At 38.4% G+C, this 15,695-nt stretch overlaps 1 protein-coding gene across 4 annotated transcripts in view; it reads right to left on the bottom strand.

Moving 5' to 3' along the window:
• The window catches only part of plcb4b (phospholipase C, beta 4b), a 147,960-nt gene that overhangs the window by 128,425 nt on the left and 3,840 nt on the right, over window positions 1-15,695 (bottom strand). For all 4 annotated transcript variants that reach the window (XM_088089180.1, XM_088089179.1, XM_088089181.1 and 1 more), the window contains one exon: window positions 9,931-9,976. The gene's annotated coding sequence lies outside the window, so the exon portion shown is untranslated. The remainder of the gene's footprint in view (window positions 1-9,930; window positions 9,977-15,695) is intronic.

Here is a 15,695-nt window from a genome sequence, read left to right as displayed (position 1 = left end):
TCTGGTGCATCAGAGGCATCGCCCCGCTACAAAACAGCAGTGAGTTGGATAATAATATCTAATAAAGACACGTGTTTTGTGTTCTCTAGTGCCAGACACAAATATTCAACTCTGTTTTTAGATATTTGTTTGTTTGGTAGGTATTCGATTTTCAATATTACGATCAGAATATCGAGCTGTTTTGTTGGTTTTTTTTGAGAAATGACACTAAAGAAATTATAAATAAATATGAATCAACACTGACCGTAACATAATAAATTTGTATTTATTTTTTGATGTATTCTTTTTAAAAAATGGGTAAAATTTTTGGGCGCCCAGTAGCTCAGTTGTACAGATTTTACAGCTAATTCCGACCTCGGTACTTTGCTGTACGTCATCCTCTCTGTCCCCCTTTCACGCTTAAGTTGTACTGTCAAATGGTGGCAAAAAAGCCCGAAAATATCATTAAAAAAAGGGTCAAATCTTATTTCTATCCATCTACTTTGGCAGCGCTTTTTAAACATTACAATGGCAACAATAAAAATCATTTGCGCTCACTGTTAAACGGCGGATCACCTCGTCCTCGGCTCGGACAGTAAGGAGCTCTCGGGCCTCATTGTTTTCTTCTGTTTCGAATTAGCTGCAAACTGCAATCGACTACTTTTTAAATCTCCGTTGAGGGTTGCATGTACAACATGCCATCAAAACACCACACCCATCCTGCCCATAATCCCTTTCTGCCTGCTGTCCCACTGTTTCGGTGCTGTTTGCATTTATCTTTGCGATCTAAACGGTGAGAAAACTCCATCTCCATTCTACGATGGCACCTTTTATATACAACAGCGACGAGGCATAATGCCGCAATATTCCCACTTTCAAAAGGGTTTATGAGACCTGAATGGGGCACGGACACAATACATATTGGAAGTGCTTGAAAGGGTTTGATTTCAGGATTATTAAAGTGCAGCTCACAAAAACTGTGCATAATATCTGATATATAAATAGCAGGGCTGTCCGTGTTATCCTACTGGATGTTCATTTGATAACAGGATGGCTGCATGATTAGGGCTTTCATTATAATCCCTATTATTTTTTGCAAATACTGTACTGTGATCATCATTGTCTCCAAGTAAAGAACAAAACAAACTTCTCCTTTTGCATCCTGCAGTGTGATTCATTATCATGCTGGAAAACAACCAGTATTCAGCCCAGTCTCAGATAATGAAATGAGACAAACTCTTACAAACTCATTACAAGGAGCTGGGCATGAAATGTGTTTGAATTATGTGCTGGCATCACAAAACAACACCAATGCAAAGTCACTGAGAATGTCTTTTGTTGTGGTGGACACAGATAAAGTACAAAAAGGGAGAAAGTTTTCAGAGGGCGGGAGGGAGGGGTCAAACAAATATGGACTTTCAACCAGGAGACTGCTGTTTGTGTCACAAGATATTAATGTGACTTTATGGGCTTTATCTCCTCAGGAAAGGGACTAAATAATGCTCCAAAGCTAGGCTAGATTTTGGCAATGGAAAATCAGCAGGATGATTTCACAGGGGTCCCTTGACCTCTGACCTCAAGAAGTAAAAATTCAAATGGGTTCTGTGGTTACCAAAAAGCCTTTACAGACTCATCTCAAGCTAGTCCCATGCATTTTTTTTTCTTGCTAATCGAGACAATCTGGTAAGAATGACTTTACCCTGTCAATATATAATGTTTTGTAATGCAAAATAATTGAATTAAAAATGCAGTTAATTATAATTAACTTTTGAAATCTTATGATCTTACGATCTTATGTGCTGTAATTGTCATTTGGCGTCATTTAGGGTGAAAAAATGTCCCCCGGCATTTGCCAAAGTAAGATTTACATCACTCCTCTTCTGCTGTGCTTTGATTGTGACTCTTCTCTAAACTTTACATTATTTCCACAGTTTGTTATGATAGCCATCTAATGGAATTATGTCCTAAGCCCCGAGGTTTGTTTAAATGATATGCGAGAAGTGTCTGATGAAAAATGGCTGGGGGCTTTTGACAAATATCTGGCACTGGTCGGAAATCCATGTGAGGGAACTGTTTATCTTTGATACCGTGTGTTTATACTCGGGCCTAAAATTTGTTTTTTTCCCTGAGTTTTAAAGTTCAGGGTGCATTTCTAATATTCTATGAGTTGTAAACTCCTAAGAACGCTCTCACAAAAGACCCCATTAAAATCCACTTTGCCTTTCAAAACATAAGACATAAATAAGACCCGTATTAAATACTTCATGGTGTTCCACTCGGGGATATCTGCATAAAACCAGGCATTCCCCCGCAGCCATTAGATTATGCAAGTCAATAACAAAATAGAGACAATTGCACCGCGCTGTGTTTTCTGCATTTCAACTTAGCTGAGCAGGATAAGTGATAAGCTCAGCAGCTAAATGTTACATAATTGCTTGGACTTGTTATCTGGTACAGTAGTGGGCTGATTTAAGATGCTCCTCTGGCACGTATTGTACACACACACACACACACACACACACACACACACACACACATCTCTCTCTCTCAGACAGACAAGAGCAGTGCTGTTAAAAAAAGAGGAAGAAGCAACATTCCTGCTGTTTATCGAGTCATCTGATCTGGCTCAGCGAGTCATGTGTTGGGACCGTGTTAGAGGCTCGGCAGCATGCTTTAGGCTAACACTAGCCTAATGTATTCTGCTAGGTTTTCAGTTATTATTCCTTCACACTGCTCTCCGCCTTAATGTGAACAAACTGTGTCTCCTCTGAAACACACAAATGCTGCAGTTCTTTCAGGAAAACGCTGGCGACTGAAGAGGTTACTTTAAACCTCTTTGCATTTGTAGCTAACTGGTTTTATGTTGCTGTGAAAATGCTTTGATATGTGTCCAGTGGTGCCCCTAAAGGAGGGTCAGGGGAGGCCATGGCCACCCTGAATCTGCTGACTCTGACTGGAGAAAAAGATTTTATGGCTGATATTACCGTCTTACTTTGCTGTGGTGCACTCATAGAGATAGAAAAAGGGACATTAAACGGTTTGTAGTGGTGACAAGTACAAGGAAAAAACTGCAAAGGCGACAACATATCACCGGGGTCGTAAAGTGTGTCATAGTCACTAATTTAAGGACTTCGTTTTGTCTTATTCTTGCCCTTATTTTTCTTATTAAACATAAAAATACAACCTCAACCAATCCAAGTTTTCTCTCTTTCACAGAGCTAAGACGAACCTTTAACTCGTCAACAAATACACTTCATTCAAGCCCGACAAAAACAAAATAAACTCACTAAAACCGTCTTAGTTAATCTTGTTAGTCATCCAGTTAGTTCGTCCGCTGTTCCAACAAACACCAACTCTGGTTTGAGCAACAGGCAATGAGCAACAAAGGAAGGAATTACCCACAAATTCGCAAAGAAAAAGTGAAAGGTACGAGAAAATGTCTTGAAAATTAATAAAAAATAATTTAAAAAACAACATTAAGGAAATAACCTGGAAAAACTGCTTAAAAATTATAATAATTTTGTCATATAATTTAAAATATGTTATTATGATCATTATAAATATCGCTCTTTTCTTGCTTTTTTATTTTTTCCCAAAGACATTTTTACCTATCTTTTTAAAATTCTAAAACGACTAATTTCTTGCAATTTGTGGAACATTTTTTTACCAAATTGCTCAACCCCCCCCCCCCATGTTTCTGAAAGAAATCACACCAATTTGCTCAGGATTCAAAGGTTAAGCACTTGTGAGAGGCGTCTGAAAGCAGCATCACCTCAAAGTGATGTCGCACCAGGTTTCAAAGAGTTAAGTGTCTTTAAAGGTGTCTTAATTACTCCCCTGAAATATTGACAGTGTGATAAATGCACTAATTATTTTGCTGACTTGAATGATCCTCATCAGTGTATTGTGAAGCCCTTTTCTCTCTATTATTGGGCTGCTGGGTAATAATAGCTATCCAGGAGAGGATGGTACAAAATCAAGTTTTGCATTCTGGAGCAGAGGTCGACAGTTTAATTGGAAGTGCAAATTGCGTTCACATGTATCCCCATAGTGCATTGAGCCACGGGTAAAGTGAATGTGCACACTGTGAGCGTGCATTTAAAAGGAAAAGAGGGGGAGGGAAGAACCGAAGAGTGTAGGGGTGGCTAATAGCTCTCTTATTCAGTTGCAATGTATTTTTAGAGCCACACGTGTAGCAGAGCTACAATTATCATCACTGAAGTGTTGGTTTTACTCTATGAAGCCTCTTTCACACAAACCAGGACGCTCCCGTCGCCTGCTGCTGAATCAGTAAAGCTAATGCTGCCAATTTTTTGTTAAGAAACAGTAAATATTGACTCGATGACGGCAGATCCCATCTGTTGGTGTGGAAGTAAGCAGCGGCTCCCTGTCTTTCTGTCTGCTCTGCTTTTCTCTCTCTCTGCTGCTGGCTCAGAGTCTGCAGAGAATACCCCTGTCATTATCTTCACCCTGCAGCCACACTTACCCTTGCAGTGAAGACACACACTCTCATCATTGATCTATCTCTTTCGTTAAGCAGCAGTCTCTGTGCTCGCATTTTAAATCTACAACATCTGGACCACTAAAGGTTGAGGTTTTTGATCATTTGTGTTGTATTTGAAGCTGAGATTGAGTTTATCAGCGCAGGGAGCAGAGGGCGATGCTGGGGTTTACTGAGCCCTTAAAAAACGTCTCAGGCCAGCAGCAGAACTGAGCGTCCATGATAATAAAGACATTCACGTCACCGTAAGTGACCTTGTCAGCCTTTTTAAGATAAGGTACAACCAGGTTCTTCCACTGCATAACATTAGCCTAAACAAAGACTAAATCAAGTCTACTGCAGTTACTGTGGCTTAAAGGCATAGTTGGGTTTTTTTAAATTGGGGTTGTATGAGGTACTTTTTCAGTCAGTGTTACCTACAGTAGATGATGGTCGGCACGCCCCCAGTTTGGAGAAAAACACTCGAGTTCAGCCATCGAAACTATGAGATTTACTGCTGTTGACGGGGGCAGCTACAAAACTGTTCATTTAAGCCGCGTGAAAAAAAAAATCAGTTTGACCTTCTGATCGTCATCACTTTTCCTGCATTCAGACGTCTTTCACAAGAACTTAAAGTTTTGACCCCAAAGCGCATTGGTTTGATTTATTTCAAAAACATTGGAGAAAAAGGCAATTGGCAACTTGGTTTCTAAGTTTTCACAAGAAATTAGTGGATTTAGAAAAAATGTCTAGGGATAAAAAGAAAATATTCTAGATTTTGTTACAGAAAATTATTAGAATTTTATACACCTTTTTTGGGTAACTTCCCTGTTGTTTGTTTTACTCTGTTGTTATTTTTCCTTTTTTTTTACTAATTCTAATTCTTGTTAATTTTGTGTCATTTCATTTTAAGTTTCACATTGCATTCAACCCATATATATATATATATATATATATATATATTATTTTTTTTTTTTTTTTAAATTTTATTATTATTTTTTTTTTCTTAAAGAAATTAAGCCAATATACTTAGGTTCCAAAGGGTTAAAGAGGAGATGAAACACTGAACAATGCAGACAGACTTTTCAACTTTTCACCACAACTAGTGAGACAGTACTTGATAAGTGAATTTCAGAAATATTCAATCAGAAATGTTAAAATGATTCCAGACCTTTAAGCTTTTAAATCACAAAACAAGCTACATCAGCACCTTTAGATAAAACTGCTTTTAGAGGGGCGATTTTCTCTACTGGATTGCACACAAAGATGCTGTAAAAATGACACCTCCTTCTCCCTTAATGCAATCTGCCACATCCACATTTTCAATAAAATATGTCAAGGTCTGAAAGTGCAGCAGAGGGTGGGCAGTGTTTCGGGGTGCTGGATCCATGCAAACACTCACAAACTGATGTGTGTATGTTGACTCTGCTGCCTGTACAAATACTGTTGATGCATCACTGCTGCTGCGGCACCGTTGAATCTAACACAGGATGAGCCTGATGTTCTTTATTATTATGCCTTTTTTTATATGAGAGAACACGGAGCCCAATAATATTTGTCATTACACACAAAGGCGTGCCAATTTACCATAGGAAAGCTCTTACATAAAAACACTATCAAACACTATGATAAACACTCTTATTGCACAAAAGAATTTCTATTAAATCTATAAAATGTATCACATCTGTTACGAGTTATGTTCTGTGAGACAGACAGGAGACCACCTTAACAGGAGAAAAAAGCAGTTTCCCTGTTGCATCAAATACATGTTGAAATAAACCGAACCATGACCACAAAACTGAGAAACATGAAGTGCGCTGCGAGTCATTTCATCCCTCATTGACTACAAAGAGGGGAACTCTGTTTCTGTCTGTCATATCTTCACTAACATGAAGCCATATTAGGAGAAAATGGAAAATCAGCAAGCGAGTGTTACCGTGATTGCTTCTTCTTGTACTGAATTTGTCCTGAGCCTGAAACGACTAGAGCGGGCCTGTTCGACTGCTGATCAAGCCAGACAGTCTACCAATTAGTTCTGTTTACTAAAAGATAAAATTTAAAACCTCAAGAAGAAAAAAAACTGCAAATAACAGACATTTTTTAAAGCCAAATCACACCATTTATCATTGCCAGAAACTATTAAAACAGAAATTATTGTCGGATTTTCAGATTTCTGACAGTCTCTTGAACACTTGCATCAGGAATCAGAAGCAAATCTAAGATCAACACAGAAATATTTCATCAAAATAAACTGCCTCATTTAAAATGTTGCCAAAAAATAAACAACAGTAACAAGATCCTATTAAAAAAATAATAATTGCACTCCTAAGTGCAACTAGGTAGCTATGAATGACTCAGCAGAGACCAACAGTCACAAAAAATACTGAAACTTTTCTCAGAGCAGAGAGGAGAGAGAGGCTGTAAGATTGTAAAAGTGTAAACAGTAAATGTAAAGTGCAGCAAAATAAAGGTTTTGAAAATATGGTGGCACGTGGTATCAAGTGGACATAATGAGAATAATAGTTCAGGTAAATGTTCGGCCCCTGGGCCCTTAGCTCTCTGAAAATGTGGCCCCCTGAACAGTATATCGTTGAATAACTGCGCTCTAGAGGATTTCGGGCCAAATTAAATCGTGTTATGCTAAGAGCTTCTGATCAAAGGCTCGGTTGGGACCAATGACCTGTTAATGTGGAAAGCCAATTATACACATTTAATATTTACAAACTGATGTGTGTTCAAGTCTGATGGTATGTGGGAGTGCCAAAAATAAGCAAAAATAAATAAGCTTGCAGTGAGAGGAAAAATATGTTGGTGGGGAATACCTTGAATGTTCTTGAATTAATTTCAATTAAAGGCATAGCTACAACTGGATTTTTCCAAAAGAGCTGTTCAGATATTCATGTCTTCTCTCAGCACATATCACTGCACAGTGAAGGGAATTTGAAATTTAATACAAAAAGTATCAGCTCCAGATATATCGCGGAAGTAGCCACAAAATAAAAAGGGCTGTGATATTTCAAAAGTCAGAAGGGTAATCTCGGCATATTTATGACCTGAGAGATGAACCAGAGTATGAAATCTGTCTGCACACTATGTGATGCTTTATGTTTAAAAAAACCCATGAGCCTCATTTTTCTATTGCACTGATGCTTTACTGTTACTGTGTAGCCAACTTTAAAATATGTAAGTTGGTCTCTTGTAGGATTCAAGGCGACTTAAAACAGACTTGTGTTTCCCTGAATTTGATCACCTCTTGATTTATAAAACAGTAGCTCCCCTCGACAGTATTATCACGAACATCGAGTATAAATTGTCAATTTTTTTTAACAACCAGCATGAGACTGGCTTCAGTGTTTCTCTCTCTTTTCTACAGCTCTGCCTCTAACAGACACACACACAAAAAACAGGGCTTTTGCAGAGCTCCGATTGCAAACCTTTTTGCAACCACAAATAACCAGCACGACTTGGAAATCTTTGTGATATCTGAACTGAAGAGCTGCTGTTAGTTTGTTTCCGGCTCGCAGTAAATGAGTCCTCATGATGCGATTACAGTTTACCTTTCTGCTAATGCGAACATCCAACTTCTGACCTTAATCTTTAAGTTCACGGCAAAGACATTAACTTTTCTGGCCCAAGCTGAGCTGGGTCCTTCAACATAAAAGCACCATGGGTCCTGCTTTGAGGTACTTAGTTATAACAATATTTTATTTACCTTCACTACATCAGTACTTCATTTAACTTTATACTTTGATGTTACATTTGAACACATCCTGACAACGTTTCATTTTGCCTAATAGTCATTTTATTGAGCTGACCTCGAACACATCACAATGAAACCTTATGCCACCTCATTTATTTAACTAACTAGCTCTTATCCTGCCGATTTCAACTCGGATTTCAACATTGGATTACTATTTCTAACTGACGGGACTTGCTACATAGTTTGAGTGTGCTTACGGCTGCTGCTGTGAGTGGATGATGATGAAGACTGTGCAGCTACAGCAGCTGACGGAGTTCAAGGAGGTTTTTTTTTAACCCAAAGATAGCTGAAGATCCTGCATTTAGGTTTAATTTGATGTATTCAGACCAGTGATTGGATTTCAATGACGTGACTCGACTCGAGATTTAGTGTTGCGTTATCTGACCCACGGAACTTGACGGCAGTATCGATAAGCTAAAACAGAACCGGGCCCTCAACAGAACCAGGTTTTGATACCCATCGCTATGCCTGAGCGTGTTGAGCGCCATCTATTGCAGGCAATACACTGACCATTGAAATATAGATGTGTTTATACGCCACATATGCAGCATTATATCATGTTGAATCTCATTGTCTCTTCACCTGATTAAATAAAGGTTATATAATAAGTAAAATAGCACCATCCTACACCTCAAAGCTCAAATCTTTAAAACTAGCACATTCCTCACTCTTCATGCTGCTCTGTCAGTGAACGCCGTGTGTAACCTACATCACTGCTTTTTGCTAACGGCTGAGTGGGAGTTTCCATTTAAAAAACAACGCAGATGGATCAGCTCTTTAAATACTTAAAGGGAACTTGCAATGAAGCAAACATAATTTGGGATAATGAAAATGTACAGTACGCCTCTCTCTATAAAGCATGTGAAAATTAATCAGGCCCAGCCAACAGACAGCCTGCATACTACACGCATTACATTATTAATTCAGATTACATCATCAATACTGAAAACATTATAGAGAGCAATCACCTTTGAGACCCATTACAGTTTCTAGCTTGATATGAGGGGAGCACACAGCGGCAGCAGCAGCCACGCAACCTGCTTATCAATGAGTGATGTCAGACCGTGGACTGGCGAACGCCGCACATCAGTCTTGTATGAAAGATACAGTGAAATATTGGGCCTCTTGCTTTCATCATTCAGCACAAATTCAATAAAATGTCAGTCGCTGCCAGCTCTCAATGCAACTCGTTTGCAATGTTGAACACTTTGAAGGAAAAAGAAGTATCTGTATTCACTGTTGAGGCCTCGACAGCAGAGTGGCAAAATGAGAGTGGATTTTTGACTAAATCTTAGATGGCAAGAAAATCTGTTTCATTCTTTTCTATCTTCATACATGCTGATTTTTAGTTTTGTTTTTAGTGCATCCAGAAACACATTAGATTACACACTGAGACATCCTGATTACATAACTTGTCAGGTACAGGCAGGATGAAGCAATATCTTTCATTATGCATACACTTTAATCAATTGCTTTAATGCAGACTAAGCTATTAATATGCAATCATGCACCGGATGCTCCGGACAGAAGCATTCATATTGAAAAGGTAGCCTGTGTGTTATACGAAAGTCTGGGAACTGGGCCTTTCCATCAGCTGCTACCAGATGGTAATAGCCAGCATTGCTAGACAGAACCTAACTGGGACTGAATAAAAATAGCCCAAGAAAAAGACTGCAGTAACCACAGGCAGTGAAAAAACCTCAAAACTCACCAGTTCAGCATCAATAACGTTCAGTGGGAGAAGCTCATGTCTTGGCCTGCAGAGACAAAAAAGGACATACGGTAAGAAGAGGAGAGAATTTCATAAATCACACAGGCCTGAATCTGGACTTATTTGGCTGAGGTCTCAAAACCCTGCTATACAGTAGGAAGGCCCGGAGGTGGGACGAGCCACGCGGAGAGACGAACGCATACCACATCCCGCTACTCCCCTGCCAAGAAAAACACGAAGTAAATCACAATATCGACAAACTAGCAGCTTCACAACAGCCTCGGCTTGTCAGACTTTAACAATAAGGCGCAGACATGTCGAGGGCTGTGATTCAACATGTTTTTGACATACTACCAAAACACAGAGGCTGTCAGTTGGTGCGTCAGCCTGCTTGTCTGTGGGCCTATCAATCCATCTGTCTGTCTGCACTTCCACATTCAAAGATCTCTCTCTCTGTGTGTGAGGCCTTCAGACATCCACGAGGATGACTGACGGCTTTGTCGAGGCTGCTGTGAGAAGAAGCCGCGCTGTGATATAAACCTGATAGCCCCATTAAAACATGAGATAGAGCTGGAAACAGGCAGGCTAATCAAGACCAGATCCTCCTCATTATGAGAAGAAGCGGCGGAAAATAAATAAGAGAGGAAACGAGCGGAGGAGCATGCCAGCCATCAAAAAAGAAACAAGCGAGCGAGATGTTCGGTAAACTGGCAGGCGGAGCGATGGATTCCAACATAGTCCCCCTAGAATAAACCTCTAACCTCCGAGCAATTCAATATGATGCTGGTAAGCGCGCCGCGGCGAAAACATACAAACAGACACTTTATTGCAGTTTGAACCGAAACCCTACAGCCACAGGCTCACCATAACAATACAAGCATCCCAGAGGATAACACTGAGCAACGTGTGCCTGTGACACTACAGCCTAATCAGCCTGTCCGTCTGCAGCAAACGCTCGTGTGTTTTTGTTTTTTTCCAACAACGCCTTTATTGCAGTGTTAAATTATAACAGATATTACATAAAGGCAGCAAATACAGTATACCACAAAATCAAAAGGCAAACCAACAACACAACAAAACAAAACAGCAACAAAACCAAATAAACTGCAATGAAATGAAACAGAAATTTACGCAGAAGTGAAAAACAACAAGATTACATCAGCTACAACACTAAATATTCTTATTTCCGACTGGCCCGACTCCACTCCTGTCTGTTTTTTTTTCTTTTTTTTTGGTCTTTATCAACATTTAGTTTAAAAAAGGCCATGAAGCTGCAAGATTTCTTTTGCAATATGTTAGTTTTTCAAAGCAACACATGTTGATCAGTCCTTAACATATGGCTTTATACTCGGTTTGTTTACATCTTTATATCCTTTATGTATTGCTCTCTTAGCTTGTAAGAAACAAAAGTCTATTAGCGCACGGTCACTCTTTGTGGTAGTAAAATTACTTTGTCCAGGAGGGGATTTTCAGTTTTGTTATCTCGTTAATCATATCAAGAACCTCCCTCCAAAATCATGTGTCCACATTAGATTCCCACAAGCTGTGATGAAAGAGTGTTTAGCATTATTACATTTGAATCATGTGTCTGCTGTACTGTGATTTTTGTAGTTTTGATGGTGCTATATATGTACTCAAATTCCAATTATATGATGCATCTTAATCTGCGTTAATTGTTTGTGTTTGAGCCTTCGGGCATGCCTCAGAGCGTTTCTCTTCTGAGATTTCCTCCCGTAAGCAAAGTCTCATTTGTAAAACGTGCAGAGTCTGTAATGATAGGCTTGACATGTGTGTGCCAGGACTTTGAGATTTTTTTATTTTTTTCCTCTGTCTCCATTACATGCTGTCACACAATCCAAGACCGAAATCTAGTTTTGCAGTTCGCCTCTCTGACTCAAAGAAAAGACATTGTTATTCTGTCCAGATAAATGCACAAAGAGATTGAAAACATACTGCAATTTACCTTCAGTATATCCAATTCTGAACAGTTAATTAAAACCCACTCTCACCGCCTGCACTGCACTTACATGCTGTACACTTAAAGCCAGACAAGCTCAAGTGATTTCACACAGCAAAGCAGCAACCAGGCTCACCGTGCACGTGGTTACATTTGTCTTACGGGGGCTGTTTGTGCAAAATATTTCATTTTTTAAAGCTCTATGGGTATTCATCACAGAATTTCTATAGTTAATCAGGATTAATCACATTTTATAATCAGCTCAGTTCCATTATTTTGCATTACAAAACAGTTATGAAATCCACAATAAAAAGTTGAAGCAACTCTTACCAGACGGTCTTAATTGGGAATCAAATGATGGCAAAAAACTGCAAGTAAGTGGAACCGGGTCCTCAATAGAACCAGGTTTCAATCCCGATTCCTACTGGTTAGTTACCAGTTAATGGTTGTTGAGCTACTGAAAGCAAAATTAACCAAGACTGACATCCCTAGTAGTTACATAAAGCCCATAAAGCCAGTAAATATCTTGACTTTCGGTTTCACGTGAGACACAAACAGCAGTCTCCTGGTTGAAAGTCCATATTTGTTTGACCCCTCCCTCCCGTCCTCTGCGTATTTTCTTGCTTTTTTACAATTTGTGTGTCCACTGCATCAAAAGATCCTCAGTGACTTTGCATTGGTGTTGTTTTGTGATGCCAGCACATAATTTAACCACATTCAATGCCCACCTCCTTGTAATGAGTTGTTAAGAGTTTGTCTAATTTCATTTTCTGAGACTGGGCTGAATACTGGTTGTTTTCCAGCATGATAATGAATCACACTGCAGGATGCAAAAGAAGAAGCTAGTTTTGTTACTTAAGTGGGATACAATCATGATCACAGTACAGTATTTGCAAAAATAATAATAGGGATTATAATGAAAGCCCTAATCATGCAGCCATCCTGTTATCTAATGAACCTACAGCAGGATGGCACTGCACTGCCTCCTGAAAATAACCTCTGTGTGGCACTGAGAGCATCAAAGATATACGGTATGTGGCTCTTATAACGTCATCCGGTCCAAAAAAAGAAAATAATAAAACACCTGCACACCCTCAGTTAGCCTTTAAGCTTCTTAGGCCGGCGCTATTCATCAAAAATGCTTCACAGTGCGGGTTTAAGCCACAGGTAAAGGATTGTTTTTGTGTGAGCGAGGGTGATGTTTGCCTCTGTAATCACCGGTGAAACGTTTGAGCGCCAATGTCAATAAGCCACAGCAGAATTTGTTTTTCTTTAAATTATAGCTGTGATCTTTCGTGAGCAGCAGAGGACACACTTTGAAAGGAGGGACGAAGGGGGGGCAACGTTCTGTAATTTTACAATAATAGACACACTTCACGGTCCCTGACTGAAAGGCTGTTGAGATAAGATATGGCGGCCACTAAGATAAACCGTAATACACCTGTGCTGCGGTTTACAAGACGAAAATAGGCTTCCTCTGCAAATGTGGCTCATGGTGTCCGGGTGGACACGTCAGTGTGAACAGGTGAAAAAACTGAATAAGCTTGTTGGAAGAGTGCCAGTCCAGGTGAAACCATGAAGAAAAATAATACATTATGGGCTATTTGCACTGCAAATAAGCCTGTGGAGTTACCTGCAGGTTATTACTGAACAAATAACACACACTGCCTTCTGGGTGTGTGTGAGAAAACAGGTTTCAGAAATAGACACCTGCTGTCTCAAAGTCTACGACAAACTTAGCAAAACCATTTATAAAGACAGAGAAAACAGATGATGGGCAAGAAAAATGGATGCCAAGAATATATTTTTTTAAATTATATAAATTACTAATATTGCAAATATAAATTAAACTTTTGGTAGCCCCCTTTTTGGTAGCCAAGTATAATTTTTTTTATCATAAAAATTATTAATATTGCAAATAAAAATGAAAGTTTTGTTTTCCCACTTTTGGTCGCCAAGTATCGTTTTTTTTTATCATATAAATTACTAATATTGCAAATATAAATTAAAGTTTCGGTAGCCCACATATAAAATATAACACTTTTTCAGTCCACTAGATACATGTTGCTGCAATAAAAACAGCTGAAGTGAGATGAAAACTTTATCTCATAAGATAAAAACAGACAAAGTTTTCCTTAATTTGCAGTTGAAAGCAGTAATGTATCACAATATCTGTTGTAACAACACGCCGAATGAAATGAAAAAAAAAAAAAAAGCAATAATGTTGTATTGTGACCCGGGTATTATGATGACATCATACAGGCGGCCTTCAGTGATAGTAGATAGATAAACTTTAATAAAATAAAGGTTTTGTAAGCGTGAATCTAAGACTATTTTACACATATTTGCTTTACTGTGAACTTTTGCAGATCCGGTACAAAACTGTACAGCTTATTCTGACGTAGTTATATTGTACATATTTGTTATGTTACAGTACTTTTGATACTAATTCTTCTTATTATTATATTATTATAACTATTCTTTTTGGGGGTGCAAAAAGGGTGAGGCATGTCAAATAAAAAAATTAAGCCCTGGGGAGGGACTTATGTTTTTGTTTTGGCTTAGGGGAGGAGCATACATCTTTAAATGTTTGTTTTTCCTTTACTGTCTTGTTTTTTTTTTAAAGACAACAAATCCCACCTGCAGGTTTAGAAGGCATGTTTTCTTTAAAATCGCCTAAATTAAACCATTTACCACAAGCAGAAACTGTAAAAACAGCAAATTATTATTGAATTTTATCATTTCAGACAGTGATTGGGCACATCGTGTGCGACCAAAGCTGATCTTAAAATATTGATATTTCATCAAAATCATCTTGTTGCATAGTCTCGTTCAAAATTTGGCCAAAAATAAATAAATAAATAACTGACTGCACAAACTAACCAGCATGCACAACGGCTTTTGTTCAACACCAGGATTTCGTTTTCAACTTTTAACTTTTAAATATCAAAAGTAAGTCTTACAAATAATTTATGGTCCTGCATTTCCCCAGGTTACTCAGGGACACATCTTTTCCAGACAATGTCCCCTGCTCAAAGGGGATGGTTTAAAATATTGTTCAAAATAATAATAGATTTTTTTAAGTCACATCCTTCTCAGCCATCTCCTTCTCTAACAAATAAAGAACAGTCCCTAAACACTGTATTTGTAAGACACTATAAGTCTCTGCTCGTCCTGCCTGACAGTGAGTCAAACAGTCCTGAACCTGTGGAGCTCCTAAAATTATATTATATTATCTTGTGCACACAAGATAATTAGTTTAGATAATACATTTAAAAAATATACATTTTTAGTACTTCAGGAGCCTCAGGTTTCAGAATATTTGTAATATAAGTCACACCGCAGCCACATCCTCCTCTGTTAAATAAAGAACAGTCCCTGAACATGTTTTTTGGTTTTTGGAAGAAAGTAGGACTTTCTGCTCACCCTGCCTGACAGCAAGTAAAATAATATATAAAACATAAAATAATTCCCTAACCTGGAGTTAAAGTCCCAAAAGGATATGTTTTTAATTTGTGCACACAAGAGAATTAGTTTACAATATAAACATATTAGCTTTTGCGATTTTAGGAGCTTCGTAGGTTAGAGAATATTTGAAAAAATAAAAAATAAATATCCTCTAACTTGATCCTCTTGTAGGAGGAAGAGGGTCATGTATTTTCCTAAATTCACTCAGGAAGGCTCAAGGAAATGGTCAAAAGAATAAAAAAATAATAATTTATTATTATTATTATTATTAAGATAAAAAAAAGTCACACCCTAGCCACTCCCTCCTCTGATAAATAAAGAACAGTCCCTAAACACTGTA

The sequence above is a fragment of the Plectropomus leopardus genome, chromosome 16 (genome assembly GCF_026936395.1).
Source record: "Plectropomus leopardus strain MGB_pleo_1.0 chromosome 16, ASM2693639v1, whole genome shotgun sequence".
NCBI classification, from domain to species: domain Eukaryota; kingdom Metazoa; phylum Chordata; class Actinopteri; order Perciformes; family Serranidae; genus Plectropomus; species Plectropomus leopardus.
This window is presented reverse-complemented; position numbering and strand designations above follow the sequence as displayed.